Here is a 19198-nt window from a genome sequence, read left to right on the forward strand (position 1 = left end):
TGATTAGAAAATCAATCAGCAAAGTTTCCTGAAAACATAAAGTAAACCACCACACAGTGAGCCCTCCAGAAACAAACTCAGCTGTACATTTCAGAAATCTTGAGTTGACATTTGTTAGAGTAATGTTCCACTAAGTGGAAACCTGTTACAAACTTAAAGAATTTAAAGGTGGGGTCTGCAGGAATTTTTGTTACTTGTTAGTAAACACAACATTCAAACGGGGTTTTGCTTCCTTGGATCAGTGCCAGCAGCAGCACACACCCACAGCCTCTGACCAAAGCAACATGAACACACTCACTAGCCCAGCAACCACCTGCAACATTGTGTTTCTATGTGGGAGAGACTCAAGAGCCGCACACCTGACTTGACATGTTAGCACAAGCTAATCACAGGTATTAGACACATACCTAGTTAGAAGAAAGCCAGCTTGCGTCATTCATCCTGTGCTTATCTCCAAGTTCCTGAAAGCGAGTGAAAGCCAAGCCAAACGTTACCCTCGTTTAGGAAAAAGCTTTATCTGTTTGGCGTTTTGTTTCAACTTGATTGTGATTTTCTCTTTCTGTGCCACGTCCACAATCAAAGTTGCTCAGGATGGCTTCTTCCACATGCTGTGATTGGCTGAGGTAGCCACGTCCACTCTCCACCCAAAAACGTCCTGAAACAACCAGAAGATCAACATACAGGCTGAGGGAGAGTTTGAGGCAGACACAGACACTGACACACATGCATAGAGGCCTGTAAGAGACGATTGAGCAGGATCATTCCTGTACAAGTTGACAATCTATTTTTGAGGGAAAATCTTCCTTACCCTACGTTTAAAAAGTGGCGTGGCGTGGGGATTTTTTTTTTTAGGAAGCCAAGTGAGACAAAGCCTCTTATCTGTATGATTTTTAGGGAGTGTGGTACATTAAAGACTATGTTGCAGTTTGTATATCGCTATTTCATGTAACGGAGTGACCTGTCAGAGCGCCCAGAGAGCGCTCATTTTACTTGCTTTGAACACGGCTGCACACCCTGTCACTCTACCACCCTCAGTCACTTATTCACACGTACATTGTCCTCTTGACTTAGCTTAAATATCTTATTAATTTACTCAACCACCCACTCTAACACACAACGGGCCGCATCATGCAGACTGCTAATGTGCTAACCTCCCTGATTTCATTCAGTGGCGTTATAATGACAATACTGTGATTTGATTGGTTTGAGGCCAAAGACGGGTTAGCTTCCCTTGACACAGTCTTGGCCAATCACAGGTGAGCAGTGTCATGACTGCGGCCTCATCTGATTGGTTAATCATTCTTTGTTTTTTCTCACCAAGGGACACCAACTCGGCTTGGCTTCCTTGGGGACAACAGCGTGCAGTATCATATTTTCACCACTCATTCACCGCATAACATTTATGAGGGCGCTGTTTTACACATCGCAAAATGCTCAATAATTAGAGGAGAGAAATAAGGAAGAGATGACAGTGACAAAACACAGAAGACTTATCTAAACTGTTAAAAAGGAGTATTTTCATTAAATCACAGCTACAGTCTAAAAAAGAGAGGAGGCATGGCTTCCCTTGGCCTCCGGGAGAAAATGCCACTGCCTTTAAAGTAAAGGATATTGCAGCAACATATTTCAATAACTCATGTGAACAGAGAGGAAATATGTTCTAATATGTAAATGTGTAAGGCTATCACGGAAAAGTTGATTTTTTCACAAGTTCAGTGATTGTATGGTGTGCAGTTATTCTTATTTTGACAAAAATGATAACTTGCAGCATTTTCATAGGGTAAATAGATCTTCACTTTCCAGGAACATTTGTTTTCTTGCTCGGTTTTGCCCTGTATGTGTGAAACCATGCCGTAACTATGCAAACAGTGAAACCATGAAACCAAGAAAAATGCCCACAAATATTGTTGACTACCTGGATAAAAAAACAATGAATTTGTTCTTGTCTCTTCTTGAAGCAATTTCATGGACAAAAATAAAACCAAGATGTGACCTATGACCCTGAAAATGTAGATATTGTACTCTACAATTGGAATTATTTTACCAACTCTTTCCTGATCCTAGAAAATCATACATGTTTGGGTCATGCTTTTGGTAGATGGATTTATCAACAGATGGTCAAAGACTGGGACATTTTCATTGCATTACATGAACGGTGTGCATAGGTCTCTGGTTGGGTTGCAAGGTTGAAGTTTATTTAAGCCTTCTAATTTTGGTTGTATGTTTGATATCCTGTACTACAAAACAAAATCTTACTTCAGTCTGAACCATAGCTGTAAATGTCTTAATAAAACAATAGCTTTGCATAGAAAGGACTTGAAAAACTGTCTTGGTGAACATTAACTTGAAATAACTGCCAAGGCAGCACAAGTCTTATAATCTGTTGTTGTTGCATATTGGCAGTATGAAGTGTGCAGTTAGTGAAAAATCCCACAGGGGGGAATGTTTCTATTTTAATTTGGGTTGGCTTAAGAACAGTAATGCAACTCTTCCATGCAGTCATGCTAAATCAGCATACAAATGCAGTAACTGCTAGCAAACTTAAAGAGAAAGGGTGTTATTTTAATGTTAAAAGCAAGGCAGGTCAACTTGCACCATCTACTGGCGGTAGTATGAGATGCAGTCAATGAGATTGGTCCAGAGGGTGATAAGACCTACTTATATAGAGGTAAAAGCGGGTGTTTGGGGTATGGTTTTTGTCAGACTTATAACCCAATGGGCAGCATACATTATTATGCTGAAGTGAAGTTTATAGTCTTTGTCATATGCTGCTGAGATTATTCTCTACTAAGTGCTGACAGCAGGTTTGTCCCTGTGACTTCAGAATGAAGTAAGCAAAGTGATAGAAGACAAACATCACTCAGCGAGTAACATAAATGAGTTTTTGATCCATGAGCACACCTACAGGGTTTATAAATGAGATCAGTGAGCAGAAAACTGATGAGAAACAGGCCTTTAAAATACAAAAGTAAATTAGACTGGAAACCACCAGATGCAAAGAAAACAATTTATTGTTTTCTCAAAGGCACTTTCATTCAATAAAGAACATTAGGTGCCATAAACAAACACAAAAAGTAATCCAGATGCTCCCTGGAAAATTCTTGTTTAACTTTGTTTAGATCGGTGCTGCCCCAGGAAACACTGAGTCTGCAGATACAACCACATGATTTATTGTTGAAGGTAATGCACAATCAAATCTTTAAAACTCAGACAACTTTCAAATTAATCTGGACTTGTTTGATGTGAAGCAGCCTAAAGGCAGCAGGTGCAAGGATTTTTGTATAAAGAGTCTGTGTATGCACCATTTTTGAATCAGAAAGGCTGAAGTTTTTAGACTACACCTTGTACTGAAGGCCAAAATGAGTTTTGTTCAATACATGTCTGCATTAAATTTTCTAATACAAATAAATGAAGGGACAAATATGAAACAGGAAAATTAAAGAAGAATGATAGCTTAATTTAAAAAAAAAAAAACATGCTTGAATATCTATTTTTTTTCTCATTCATACACTCAAACGTTCATGGGACCATTTTCATTTCAGAGGAATGATATAGGGCATGTCTAACACATGGTTAACCTTGTTATTTATTAAAAATAACACTTAAATGTAACATTTATATTCCGGATATTAAAACAAAGCTACCATGTCAAGCATACGGCACAACATCCGTTTTTATTTTCAGTATTTTGAAACTGTTTTTTGAAGTCCAGAGCTCAATGTGCTGCTGCATTCACTTTCAGTGTCCAGTTTTCATATCAGGCCCTTCCCACTGGCTCTCGGGGGAATTGTGTCTTTTTGCAGCTGACGTGGGTTTAACGATCTCCATTACTACAGAAAGGCTGTGGAGGGAATCAGACGAGTTTTTGCAAAAAGAAAACTCATGAAGCCTCCTTGACAGTGTACCCCCTCTTCGGGAAGGCATGCAGCGATTCCGGGAAATAACGAGTGAGACTCGGCCCAGTGACCGAAGTGGGGCGTCGACTAAACTTTCAGACCAATCGGAGTTCACGGTGAAACTTTGTAAACAACTCTTACACGCTGTTTTAAAGCTCGTCGTTTTCAAGTTACACGTAAGGATACGAAGGTGCTGCCGTCCAACGACACAGAGACCAGAAACAGGTAAGACAGAGTGCTGATTGAGAGCCGTTGTCGCGTGCGCTGAATGTTTGTGAGTTTGTGCGCGTGCCGAGCGTTTGTAGAAGTGTCCTCGTGACGCGTAGTAAGCAGTCGTGCTGTTCCAAATCAGCTGTCATGTAATGGGACAAGTGAGGAGGGCCAGCTGGGAAGGGATGTTTTTATGAACGAAGGAAAACACGTTACGGTACATAATAAGACCTTCTTATACCCTACTGGGTAAAGGTTGCGTCAGCGTGCCGAATGACGTCGGCTCTGAAACCTATAGTAAAACGCTGAAATCCTGTTTTGGCTTCATGGGGTGATAAACAGATGTGCTATAAATGCTACTAAGCTGTGCGGATTACTAGCTTGATTAAAAGAGGTAGGGTTTGTTTACGAGAGGGTTTTACGTGTAACATAAAGGAACTGTCTTGATGTTCCTACTACGTAGAGGAGGGAGTCTGACTGTGCCAAAAAGAAAAGAGACAAAAAGTCCAAGCGTTACCTGACATTTTGTTCTTCCCCCTTGCACATCATTTCTAACACCAGGAAGAAAATTATGCGTTAGAAGAAGAAGACGAGGTTACCCTTGGCTGGTAAAAGTGTGCACATTTCCTTGGTAATTCTAATAAGCTGACTAATGATGGGGCAGAGTTCATTGAAAATCACTCCGCATTTTCTGTCTGAGTGAGACAGACAGACAGACCTGTGATTAGGCCACCTCCGGATGTGTCAGAGGGTGATAGGAGCAGGTATCAATAATTGCTGGGCCATGTTCTAGTCTGGGACAAGCACCTGTGACAATCCATCAGTTTAGCAGGTAGTTACATAAAGAGGGTGTGTATGTTGCACGCTTTAATTTTATTTTAAGGCTCCTTCTTGTGTGCTGATGTGTGAGTAAATTTTGTTAATGACTGTTCTTTAAATTCATGTGAACATGGTGCATCTCCCAGCCCCCCATCTGTCACTCACCCTGTCACTCAAACAAAGCTCAGTCTAGCTCACTGAAGCCATTCCCATACTTACATTTTATCTCCAGTGGTGCCGTAAGTGAACTGCTCTGTAGATGAGCCATAGTTTGTTGCCTGCTGTTGGCTGTCACTCTGAACAGGCTGCTATAGGCTGTATGAGACTTCACTCTAAGCGGATGTGGGCACAGCTTTCGTTGTGGAACGTCAACATCTGCATGCTGTGTTCCCTCTGCAGCCCACCTCAGCTGAGGGAGGGGTTGAGGAGGAAGGGGGAGGAAGAAGCTTCCTGTGAGAGCAGCCGAGACACTGGAGCAGCTTTGGCTGAGACTCAGGGGGGAGTGACTTTGTACTTAGTATCATGAGTGTCTTCACTGTGACTTCTTTGGAAATATGACACATTTCATCTTGATGGTTTCAAGCGTTATTCTAGTCTCTTTTTGTATTTTGAAGATGTGTATCTCTCTTCCTGCTGTTGCTGCCTTGTCATTATTGTCAGTTAATGCATAACAGTCACTTTTTACTCATCTCCAGAATGCTTTGGAGCATAACGTACTAAGTGGTATTTTTGGCTGCTGTCACTGGAAGCTTTTGGCTCCTTGATATTGTTTTGGATGCAAAAAGACACTGTGGTTAGGAAATGAAAATGTGAGCTTCATCTGAGATGATAGTCAATTTGGATAAAACAGCCCAAAGAGAAACATCAGAGGTTTGAAGAGTTTGAAAATATTGTTTTTGAAGTCTTCAATCTGAATTGATTTGGGTAAAAACAGCAGAGAGGGATAGAATCATTTGGATGTTATTAAAATATTGCTTGTTGATACATCCATCTATGAAAAATACAACCCTTATTCTACTTTGTATGTTTACTGAAAAAGATGTAATGTTTCCAAAATGTGAATCCTCTTTTTTTTGATGTTCTGGTCAATTGCAATTAAAATAGAAAACCTTTTACTGTAACTGTAATTTAAAAACATTGTGTATCCTATGACTTGAGTAGTATCAATGTTGCAGCCATTGCAGTGCCTGAATATAGCTCATGCACGCCTGAAAGTCAGCCCACAAAAACAAGCCCTGATGCAGATATTTTAATATAATTTATCAAAATTATTATATTTACCCTAATCATATCAGAAATAATTTAATCTCTTCAACATGTAACAGCAAATGTGCTGTTTAAATGAATAGTCCTAAGTTTTACGGTAAGTGTGTAAGATTTATTGATCCAATCAGTGCACTGTGTTGAATCAGGCCTGCTGGGAAACGCCAATTCGTATACCCAATGACCTGTGACTCCGTATCACATGATGAGTCCTGTGAACCTAATTTTTCCTCCTGCTTTGCAGAGACATAAGACATGAGACTCAATACCAATAAACAACCAAAAAACAATAAGACAGCCAGTGTTTCATTTTCATCAAGTCCAAATAAAAACAGTGGAAATAAAGGAAGATAGAAAAAGCAACGTGGGGCAGGGTACCATGCAGATCATTTATTTATCTTTTTGTTAATTGTTTTATTTATTTATTTAAAGAAGTAGGATGAAATTTGAATTAAATGTGGTATTTGTGTGTTTAAACCCTTTGTGGGCAAAATCCCAAAAGACATTTTCTTCTTTTCAATCTTGAATGATGGAATTCACAACATTTGAAGGTTGTGAGTTGTGACATTTTTTGTTCATTTAGTCTGAACTGGGAAAGAAAGCATTTATGTACTTAGCACTTTTTTCTTTTTTACCAGGGACAGTCTACAGGCTGAACTCAGTTACCTTGTATGTTTTCAATCATGAGTTTAACGTTTGAATCCAGGCTTTCTGTATGCAGATGTAATAGCTGATTTCTCTCACGGGGCTTTTAATTCCATGTGGTTCTGATTGTTTTGTAGTGGAAAAATTACGTTGCTTCCATACTTGGCCAGGTCCTCCTTGCAAAAGATATCACTGGTCTCAAAAATCGCTATTAAAAAGTGTGCATAAAACCCCTTTTTAAGTGTATAGTCAAGTAAACACTCACATCTGCTCTGTACCATCTGACAACTGGACAACTTTAGCCCCGTTTCCAGCGGTTCAGTTCGGTTTGTCTCGGTGCGGCATGCATTTTGTGGCGTTTCCACCAGTGATGCCGGTAACACGCTACTAAGTAACGCGTTACTCTGATTTCACCACCTTTTTCAGTAACGAGTAATCTAACACGTTACTATTACCAAAGCAGTAATCAGATTAAAGTTACTTATTCAACTCACTTTGCGTTACTTTTCTTTTCATTTTTTATGTAAAAAAATCGAAATGCTTTTTTCTTGTGTCTCGGGGAGTGACGGGAGTCGCGTGTTCATCACATTACAGCATGAGGACAACTCACAAGTAATAGCAGCCAGCGACACAAAGGGAAACAGAGGGGGAGAGGAGAGATGTTCGTTTTTTAGCTGGAAACACAGTCACTGTTTTGAGTTTGTGTCAGCTAAAGATGATGATATTATGGTTCGTTGTTCACTCTGAACTGGCAGTTTGCTTAAGATATTTGACCCAAACATTTAGGAATCAATCAGAGAGAGATCAGTGCACTGCGGCCATAAACGCTTGAGAAGTTGTTTGATTTTTACCTGGGGAAAGGTGAGTCCCATCTTTCATTGTAACTCCCTCTATTCCAAGAGCTGAACCCTCTGTTAAGCACAAATCCATCCGCTGAGGAGCAGAGCAACATAACGTAGGCCACAACGAGGCACCCAGTGGCAAGCAGGGGCGTGCCCAGACTTTTTAGACTGGGGTGCCCCGAGCAGGGTACTGAGGATTATGTGAGCCCGCACTCCAGCAACATTTATTTTTGCTTGTTGTATTACAAATACAGGTTCAATAGACTACCACTTTAAGAAAAATGAAACTGATAAAACCCAAACTAGACTGAAAAAAAAATAAAATAAATAAAAAGAAAATAAATTGAATAAAAAATTGCCCAGTGCACCAAAAATGGTACTGTAAAAGCATTTGTTAGTTGGATTTTGAAATTCAAAATGTGTAAAATAAATATTTTTGTTTTTAATTGTTAAGTACACATTTTACAACTACTAATGTCTGCATGTTACTTTTAAACAAAACATGTGGGCTCACATCATAATTCATTTTAATTGCATTGTACAATTTTTTGCCAAATTATGCAGCTGCAGGTGTTGCCGGCAGCTGCTGAAAGTAACTAACAAAGTAACTTGTAATCTGATTGCGTTACTTTTAAAATCAAGTAGTCAGTAAAGTAACTAAGTTGCTTTTTTTAAAGGAGTAATCAGTAACTAGTAATCAGATTACTTTTTCAAAGTAACTGTGGCAACACTGGTTTCCACTGACTAATTCTGAGACAGATCCTTTGGTATATAGGACCCTTCCATCAGGGTACCAGTCTGAACAAATCTGATCCCTGAAGGTGGAACTACAACACTGCAGTCTGTTCATTGGTCTAAGAATGTCACTTACCGTGCTACAGCAGCTCTATTTGCCTTCGCGGTACACAGTCTTCTCTGAAACAAAGCATGATGATTCTTAGTAACAAAGAGCTTTCTTCTTGGTTGGAGTTATTAGCAGGGCACACTGTGTTGCGCTGCTGTGGCGTCACACCCCGCGCAGCTATCAGTGTCTGGCTTACACACCGCCTACCATGAAGGGGCACGGTCAGCTGTGGAAACGCAAACAGGGTCAGGCTTAACCGACCCAACCTGTACCAAACTGTACTGATCTAAACCGGACTTATTGGTGGAAACGGGGCTTTTGTTTCTGTCTTAGGACAAGTGTTAAATATCTCAAGTTTTAAATTTTTTGCGTTTTTCCTTTGAGCCAATTTAAAAACTCCTCTTATTAGTTGAAGTCAGAAAAATATCACAGTTTGGACCTAAATGACTGTTATAGATGAATAATGAGAATTGTGGTGGTTACCCCAGCTCAGTATATTTTGAATATTGTAGTTGTATTTTGATTGAATGATTCTGAAAAGTTTTTTTTAAGCAATATTGAAACTGAACGTGCATGTCAGTAAACTCAAGTCATGCCGACACTTTGCTGGGAGATTAGAATAGTTTGTTTTGATGTGGAGCTGCTGTGACTGAAACCAGAGAGGCTGTCTTACCCGAACAGGAAGACGTCATCACTTCCTGTCACGCTACCTTAACACAAGCAAAACGTATGTTGGCAGTGACAGACAGACCACAGAGTTTGATGGTTTGATTTCCTCTATTGAACTGTTTAGAGCAGATGCTGCGCTTCAAATGAGAAGTAGGAATATCTTTTCTTTCTCAGTAAACAGGCAGAACAGTGTTAGAAAGCGAGACAAGATACTCTGAATTCAGGATATGATACAATTTATGATGTGTGGATGTTCTACTTTCTTACATCTTAGGGTTAAATGTTGCTGTCAACAGCTGTCACCAGAGTCACGGAAGTCTGAAGGTGTGTTGGTTGTAAGGAGCATGTGTGAGCAATCATGTAGAAACATTTTGAATACAACATAACCAGAGATCACAGCTGTTACAAAGAAACATCATTTGCACAGAAGAAAATGTTCCCGATAAACATGATAGTGGTTTCACTTTGAGAGGCAAGAGTCAGTCATCTTTACTCCTCCTGTATCACATGCCTGAATGCGTCACTACACTTCTCGGTATCCAAAATTAACATGTTGCATTTTGTTAGAACTTATTTTTACACCAATACACAACCTCTCAGCAGCTGAACCAAAGTGATACTGTCACACTTTCTCCCTCCTGCTCTCACTGAGCGCAGGATGTGGAGTTGGCACAGAAACATGAGAAAAACTATATAGTTGTGTGTGAAAGCCTCTGAAAAGAACAAAAAGACTGAGTTTAACATCTGATCTGTTAGCAGAGCAGCCAGAGCAGGAGGAGGAGGAGGAGGCAGAGTGGTGTCAGATTAGATTTAAGGATGTGTCTACTATGGAATTGGACCAGGATCAGCACAGCTGCTCTTCCTACTTATGCTGGCGATCATACTGTAGGAATGCAGCTATATGGAGCATCAAAGCCTGAATGAACTCTCTGGATGTTGTGTTGTGTACTATGTTTGAATGCATTCATTTCCAACTCAGCTATTGCAAAAACACACGAGTTCAAGCAGAGAGAGTGACTGCCTAGTGTCTTCATAAAGTGTTTTTTTTTTTCTGCTTTTGTTGTATATAGAAAGACCTTTATTGTCATGTAACAAGTACCATGAAAATTTTAAAAGCTTGCAGGCACACAAACATACATAAAAAAGAGGGAGAGATTTGCACATCGGTAGTTTGTATTGTATTGTATTGTATTGTGTTGTGTTGAAAATATTGCTCAATATGTGGGTTCATGTGTTTGTTGTTAAGTGCAATGAGTGCTCTTGGAAAGAAATAGTTTTAAGTCAATGAATGTGTGTTTTAATGACCCTGTAGCGGTGACCAAAGGGCAGCAATTCAGGTAATTATTGCCATGCATGTTTCCTATCAATCTATCAGCTTTTATTTATGTACATAAGACCTTTTGTATAGTTCAAATGCAGTTCAAGGTGCTTTAATGTGATTGAAAAAAAAATGACTTAGAAAATCATAAATTGAAATAATGGCAAAATATATACAAATATTTTAGAGTACAGACTAATGTACATCCACAACAATATAATGCATGTATTGAGATAGATCAAAATGACAATGATATTTCAAAATGTTAAAACAAATGAAAAATAAATAAATAAATAAATAAATAAATAATAATAATAATAATAATAATAATAATAATAATAATAATAATAATAATAATAATTATTATTATTATTATTATTATTATTATTATTATCAAATTAATAATGATAAATAAAATTATTTTAAAAATAATACATATGATTACTATGATAATAATAAGGTAAGTATAAATATAAATAAATGCATTAAAATTCCCAATATGCTAAAATAATGGAAATAGTGTTACAATTGAATTAATCAATAAATAATAAAAGGAATAGTTGAAGAGAGAAGCTGAAAGATCTGAGATGCCTTCCTGGTTTGTAAACTGAAAGCTTCTCTGATTCTCAGTGATGTAGTCTGGTGCAAAGTCATGTTGTGCCTTTATGCATTTCCCCCAGTGTGAAGCCTTGCATTTTTTCAAATATAGGCTGTTCTGCTATTCTGTACCAGCTGAGGCGCAAAATGCGTGTATAGCTTTCTGAAGACGTGACAGAAGTAAAATCAAATTTTTTTTTTTGTTCACGGTCATTGTTTCATAACAGCTGTTTATTGTTGTCAGTACAGTAAGTCAGACATTACATCTGATTTGATGCACTGCTGATGTTGCTATGTTGTGGTTCTAAAAATCCCCCCGTGTGCATACGTCAAGACTTGTCAACGCATTTCCCAAAGGTACAGCCACTGATCTCATGTCACCCAGCTGCCAGCAAGACTGTCTTTGATGTGGTAGAATGTGAAACTTTTCTTGCAAATGATCCTTAGATCTGTTAGATGTAGTGCAAGTGAAATGACGTAAATGCAAAGGATATGTTCTTTTTTTTTTTTGTTTGTTTGCTTGTTTGTTTAGTTAGGAGATTCAAAACATGTCTTTGAAACTTAACTTCAGGATTAAAAATGAAAGCATTCCTCATTATTAGTGTTATATTACATTAATACATTATTAGGAGCGTGAATTTGGGATATGTAAATAGAATATTACGAGTTAACTAGATAAATGATCCAAGTCTTTTACTCATGGTGTTATGTCTTCCTTAGCTGCAGCTGACTGTGGTTCTGGGCTGTTTATCCAAAATGGTTGTATTTCTTTGAAATTATTAAAAATGCTGTTTTAGATCTGATAAAATTTGGAAACTGTGTATGAAAAAATCTGCCAACAAATCTCACAGGGTTCTAGTTTTTGTTTTTGTAGCTTTTTTTTCGTAGTTTATGAGAAGACAGTGCTGTGATGAATACAATTATGTAATGATGGTGTGGTTCATAGATAATGGAACTCTGACCTCTAGTGGTCGGTCTGGCTTTTGCAATAAAAGCTGACCCAGCTAAACTTGGTACAACTGAAACTTTATGAGATTCCAGCAGAAATACATTAAAACTTGAATTAATAAATACGTTCTTATAAAAATACTGTTGATTTGGAACCATACAGCTGAAATGTATCTGTGTGGTCCCAAGTAACACAGGCTGACTATACATAACTATTATACAATTAATTTGGTATATTAGACACATTTTAATACCTTTTTAGTCATATAAAAATTAAGCCACCTCCAAAAATCTAAATGTGTTACAGTACTTTACCCACAAGACAGCATTTAAAGAGTGGGTGGTTTGTTCTTCCATTTTTAAAACATGGACATAAAGTTACAACGCTGGATGTTCATACTAAACATGTTCAAACAGCTACATACAAATGTTGTTTGAGTCTGACTATACTGCTCGAAACACATTTATTAATTAAAAACAAAAAGACTGAGATCTTCATAAGACTTGCTAAAGTTTTGAGGTCATTGTATAAGGATCTCCTATGATAAGTTGGAAAAGGGCGCCTCAAACACCAAGGTCCGCCCACAGCTCCATTTTGACAGGCCTTCAGAGGGTTGGCCACTAAGAGTGGAGGTGGTTTGTGGGACAAGGAGTCTTAAAGGGGCAGCAGGTAAAACAAAGCATTTTAGATAGAAGCTGAAATAATAGTTTTCTGAACAAGTGTTAGAAAATAATACAGATTTTTCTTTTTAACTTCAAAACACGTAAAGCAACTACAGGAGTTTGCAGAGGGAAAAGGTAAAGCAAAAAAAAAAAATCTAGATACCCTCTGAAGCATCCTCTTTCTGGCTAGATACATAGTGAAATGATGGGTCTAGCAGTGCTCCTTGAAATCAGACTTTCTCCCTCGTTAGATTATAATGATACCTTTTTTTTAAAAAAAAAAACTAAAACATAGAGCTGTTTATAAATTAGGATTTGTAGAGTGTCTGTTCAAAGTCTGTTCAATTTATGACAAGTGACCGGCAAGTGTGAGTCTCAGAAAACCAGTTTTATGGTAGGTCCACACGCATCTCACAACTACAAATGTAAACTCCACTAAGCTCAAAGAGAAGCTAACAGGATTGCAAACAGATGGTTGCAGAAAGTTTTTCACAGTTGAACAGAAACTTCACATTTTGATTATTATTAAAAGCAATGGAAATCCTTGTGCAGGGTGATACTTTTAACCCTTTTACCTCCATGGCAAGAACTGTTTTATATCATGATGCAGTTTATGCAGCACAATCTACTATTTTTTCCCCTTTAATACCTTCATTAAATCATATTCAGGGGAGGATCAGGAGTTAGAGTACATTCAGGGTGAGAAGTGAGAGTGACACAGAGCAAGAGGCTGCAGGTTGGTATTGATTCTGAGCTGCTCACAAAGAGGACGACAGTCTCTGTAGAGCACAGGAATTTGATCACTGAAAGTCTAACCAGCGTTGTATCTGTTAATTTTAAGCTTCACTGTGTATACAGTTTCATACCACTCATTAAAAAAGCAAAGATATTTGAGGAGATGTGTTTTTCAAGTGTTTGTACTCAAGCTGGACTTAATGTGTTGAAATAGCCAGAGCGATATTAGCTAATCGTGCCCCTTCAATTGAAGTATCTTGAGGAATAGAATGTGCCACTGTAGAGTTTTGTTGTTGTTGTTGTTGTTGTTGCTGTTTTTTTTTTTTAATTAGTCCTAAAGATATAAGTTATAAGTTAGATATAAATAAATGCTCTAACTTGCAGTTCACCTGGAACACCACCAGAGGGCAGAAGAGGCATAGTGATGAAACAGAAACGTATGATTTAAAGGGACTCAGGGACATTACATCAGGTCAACAGTCACAACTTACATTACTTAAAAGCTACCACTCAGCATCTGATACCATAATACTAAACCATTCGAACACTATTGTTTATCTGATTAAGCAATTACAACAAACTTTCTTTCTCACTATCTGTGATTGTCATATTTTCATCAGTAACACATTCATTTGAGGCTCAGATGTATCAACCTGACAGTTCAATAATTGAAGCAGTGAAAGCAGTCTTTACTCTGCTTGTCAGGGGATTGCAGGTTTTTAGCAGGAAATCAATAAATATCTTATTCTGCACCAAGGTGAAAATTCTCTGCCTGTCACAGCACGGATTAGGTTTTACATCTGGAGAAGGCAGAGACTTTATTTTGCTGCAGCACCTACAGCCCTGGTTCATGCAGAAAAGTGGATTGAAGACAAGTCAGGCATGTCTGCAGCAGCATGGGAACCCAGCTTTTAGCGTGTAGTAATAACAATAAGAAGCAGACATGTAGGGATGTGAGGGGTTGAGCCCAAACAAGCTCTCCCTTTGAAGTGATGCTACAAGTCCTTCTGTACGCCCCCATGACCCCAGTGTATGACCCCGACTTGGAAGGTTATAAAAGAAGCAAAACCAATCTGGAGTGTGTTCCACAAAGAGCATGGAAGTGGATTAGACGGGAATGTAGTGTGTAGTGGCGTGTATGTGTATGCTCACACTGCTGTAGGTGCATTTGTGAGAGAGACAGAGAGAGAAATAGCCCTGATGAAAAGGTTGAAGAGGCCAATTAGAGACAGAGAGACCTTTTCAGAAGTCTTCTCTACTTTAGAAAGGATGTTGTATTTTAAAACTCCAGATATTTCTCAGGAGTAAGAATCTCCCGTGGTGCACAGAACTGAGTCTCAGTGTTTTCTCTTCATTTTGAGCTCTGAATCTCCTCATGAAGTAAGCTGGATTGTGCAGGGTGCCAAGGAGTCACGTGGAAGTTAGTGGCTACTCGTGCTCAAATTATTCTGGTGTTCTTAAATCAAAAAGCAACTTCTCTCGTTTCATAGATTCCTCTAAAAGGTGTAGGGTTTGGCAGCATGGAACCTCAATACAGATGTTGTGTCATCTCTGGCTTGAAACTGAGGGGTTGTGTTTGGGGTGGATTAAAAGTCCTGACTGGATAAAGATGCACAAGGACTGCTGCTCTTGGGCTTGTGAGCATCCTTATGTCCTTGATAGTGGTCTGGATGTGCAGCTGTATGCGATGCTCCAACACGTGAGCACACACTGATTATCATCACTTTAACCACTGTACAGTGTAAGAAAAAGAGAAAACCTGAGTTCTCTTTGCAATTGTGTCCATCAAACCCTTGGAGGCTACTCACTGGGCAGCTTTCATTCAATGCAGACCCCCTGGTGGCTCCAGACTTAATGTACACAGTGTGGACTGTTTCAGCCAGAACAATTTTTGCTGTGTTTAGGTGTCATTTATTTAAAGATTGGCATTTTAACGTAGAATACTGTTAATTTGTCACTGGCATCTATTGTGTGATTGGTCGATGAGCCTCGAGCAGCACCTTTTCTTGAAGCACCTTGGTGTTTCTATAATGCAGCAGTGTGACGTGTTTGAGGAAACTGCAGACTGAGCATGACTGAATTTCAACAGTTTCAGCGCAACTGTCACTCTCAGCAATTTTGGCTAATGTTTTCTATTTCAGCAGATGATTCGATGCAGTCACCATTCTTCTTACTCTGTCATGTAATACAGTCAGCAAACAGCTTTAGGACGCACTGCAGCCACCGTCTGGCAGGGAGACTGTATTACTACCGAAAACCAGTGTAAATAATGAAAAAATGTACAACTTTTTAATGAGATAATGTTCCTTTTAATGCTTTAGTTTTCAATACAGTTTTCAATAACTGACACTTCCAAAATCATGGCCTCGACCTATCCCTAAAATATCTTTTTGAAACCTTTTATTCTTAACCCTATAGTGCCGAACGTATCATATTTGATAATGACTTTTATAACAAAAAAATAAAATAAAACAACTATATATATATATATATATATATATATATATATATATATATATATATATATATAACATTTACTACCCCCTTGAGGATTATCATACAACTACAAGCAGCTGAAGTTGAATTTTTGCCCTTTTATGCTTTGAAATTGTTCCTTATTTTTTAGAATAAGCATTGCATTGAAAGATTGCATATGTTCAAAAAACTTGAGTACAAAGTTGACAAAATTACACAGTGGGTTAAATATGATACAACAGTATATCATAAACAAAACAATATAGTAAGATCTTGTCGTGAATTTTGTGGAAAGGGTCCATAAACATCTCAGTTCAAAAAGATGAGAATGTTCTGTCTTTTTTTTTTTTTTTTTTTTTTTAATTCTTTTATTCATCTGAATTGACAGGTTAGGCTTTCGAGGGTTTATGAGGTTTGGCACCCATACCTGTGTCAATCTGAATTTCCTGTTTCAAGAACTTTATTTGCTTCTGGTATAACAGGTCAGCTGTTGTTTAGGGCTTTAGAGCAGTAAATTCAGTTATGGCACTACTGGCACCAAATATTGATATTTTTAATTGATAAACAAAATATCTGCAGTTGACCTTTAAGGGGACTTTTTGTCATATCATGTTTGATATATAAATGATTTTCTGGTGTTTAATCAGTTCTTGCAGCATCATCATATAAGGATTGTCTTTTAGGCGAGCTATATTTTTGGTAATGTATTTTATTTTATTGTGAGTCTATCAAGTTGCAAACTTAGGTCTTAAGTGTGGTGTGTACACTTCACATTTATAAATATACATAAACATACATAATTATAAACCAAGCTTGGATGTATCTTGGTACCCACTGTGGTGGGTCTGGTCATAACTGAGCATACAGGCTGTGAGACATTGGACGTAAATACTCTCTCTCTAGAACCATAGAAACATGCATAGGTGTGCTATGTAACTCATAACAATTATGTTCATTTGAAACTATGACACATTGTGTGGCGTAATAAGTGAATAATACAAATTAAGTAGAAATTTCCTATTCTAAAAAAAATGTTTTATTCATCATTTATTAGGTTTAAACAGGTTTTGTTCTGTTGTGTCTTATGAGTGCTTTTCTAGCTGAGCTTATGATATTGATCTCCAAAAAGAGCTGAAATTCACACCCCTGCTGCGGGCCGGTGTTGTTGTCTGTGTTTTCAGAGAGATCACAAAGATTAAGGAAATTGTTTTGCTAACCTTTGGAATGTCAGACAACTGTACAAAGGTCACCATGCTATATTTAACCTTTTAAAATTAGCACAAACTCCTTTTAAACCATAACAAACTCGTGAAATTCAGCATAGCAAAGTCAAACCACCTGAGGACCGTTCATTCTTTTAAAGGATCTCAGTACTTAACCAAGCTGAACTGATCAGGGACTCTCCCTAAAGACCCCGTACCTTTAGAGATGACTGCCTCTGTTACAAGAAAGTCCCTGTACTCATTTAAACCCTTGATGCTGCAGTGGGGACTACGCAGGACATGAGAAAAGTTTGTGATGTGTGAACAGTTGTGACACTGTTCAGTATAACTTAAACCATGTAAAGTGAAAAAAACAATCAGGTTTAGATCTCAAATTTTAGATCCATCTGACATGTTTATAACAGTTTAAACAATTGTACAATTTCATTTAGCAGACACTTTTGTCCAAAGATTAAGTTTCACAGTTCAATTTTCGTTCAGCGTGGCACCACCATTACCGTTGTAAAGTCAAACTGAATTTCATCCAGTACGTTCTGTTCTATTGTATTCTTCTATTCTAACTAAATCTCAATTGTGCAAACTGAAATCCAATTTTGTATTTTTAAATTTAGAGAACAAGAGACTTGAATTTTCATGTAGATTAAATACAGTTTCACAGCAAAGAAATTAATTAGCAAAAACAGGTAATGAACCAAAGCCCAGGATGAAAGACAGTATCCAAAAGCTTTAGTGTTGTGGTAGATGCATGTCTATTGGCAACATCACAGTAATCCCTGACTGAAATAAAAACTGCTTCAGTAAACCTTTTCCGACAGACAATGCATCCATAATGCACTCCTCCCTGCCCCCTTAACCATGAATGAATGCTATTTGCACCAGTTATACACCTACGTTCCTCTGTTTGTTTAATCAATCCTTACTGCACTTTACCTCATGCTATTTGGAACCCATCATGTTGGTCTCCAATACTCAGGTTTTTTAGTAGTTAGTTAAATTTTGATAATCAGTATTTTAGTATTTTTTTAGTAAATTATTATCCAAGCAAATCGTTTTCTATTTGTATATTTTCCTGGATTAAGTATTTTAAAATTGTAAAAAAAAAAAAAAATAAAAAAAATAAAAAAAATAAAATAAAATAAAAAAAAGACTAAATTTGAATTAAATGTGCAGTACAGTTTGTGCTGTTTTCTTGTTTGTTTGTTTATTTTTTGGTTTGTTGTTTTTGGTTTTTGGTTTTTTTCTGATCTTTGTGTATAGTTGATTACATTGTTTACTGCTCTATGTGCCTTTAATTGCCCCTCAAGGATTAAATTACATTTTTGAAGTGAATTGAATTGAACTGAATTAAATTGAAATGGGAAACTCAGTCTACTTCTACACAGGTCGCCAATCTTGTTTTACGTAATTTGACGGTAAGGTTTTTAATTTGATATTTGAATGTTAGTTTGTTGTTAAACAAGACACTAAGATATTTATAATCATTGAATCAAAGTTAACAGTTTTTACCCCCCCCCCCCCAAAAAAGAATAAAAATAAATAAATAAATAAAATAAAAATAAATAAATAAATAAAAATAAAAAATAAATAAATATAATAATAATAATAATAATAATAATAATAATAATAATAATAATAATAATAATAATACTATCGATTAAGTTAATGTTAACTGATGGCAATGTCATTTTATCATTGTCATTGATAAAAACATGCTTGTTATATCCAGACTCCTTATATCCAGGTTAAATGTTGACGTGCTGAGTGTGACAGCTGTTTGTTCAACTGCCAATGATCGCTTTGTAGTAACCCTGGACTTGCAAAGTATCTTGGAGCAGTTTTGAAACATACTTCGTCCCTCCAAAAGCCTCATTGGAGAGGTTCTGCTCTAAAATCAAGGGCCAAAATCTTTTTTTTTTTTTTAATGAAGCCTATGCAGAAGTGCTAAAAGTTGCAGGTTGTTGAATATCTGTTTAAGGCTGGCTGCAGAACAAAAAAAAACACATACACACAAGGCATAAATAAAAACAGATTTGCTGCATAGATAAGATAAA

General features: G+C 37.3%; 1 long non-coding RNA gene across 1 annotated transcript in view; it reads left to right on the forward strand.

Annotated features, from left to right (window-relative positions):
* The first annotated feature begins 4008 nt into the window (after nt 1-4008).
* Nucleotides 4009-19198, forward strand: part of LOC141796031 (uncharacterized) — a 141651-nt gene continuing 126461 nt past the window's right edge. Inside the window, exon 1 of the long non-coding RNA XR_012598861.1 lies at nt 4009-4121. This is a non-coding gene — a long non-coding RNA (uncharacterized LOC141796031). The remainder of the gene's footprint in view (nt 4122-19198) is intronic.

Source organism: Halichoeres trimaculatus, unplaced genomic scaffold (genome assembly GCF_033239565.1).
Source record: "Halichoeres trimaculatus isolate MK-OKI-2021-1 unplaced genomic scaffold, fHalTri1.1 fHalTri1_scaffold_10, whole genome shotgun sequence".
Lineage (NCBI taxonomy): Eukaryota > Metazoa > Chordata > Actinopteri > Labriformes > Labridae > Halichoeres > Halichoeres trimaculatus.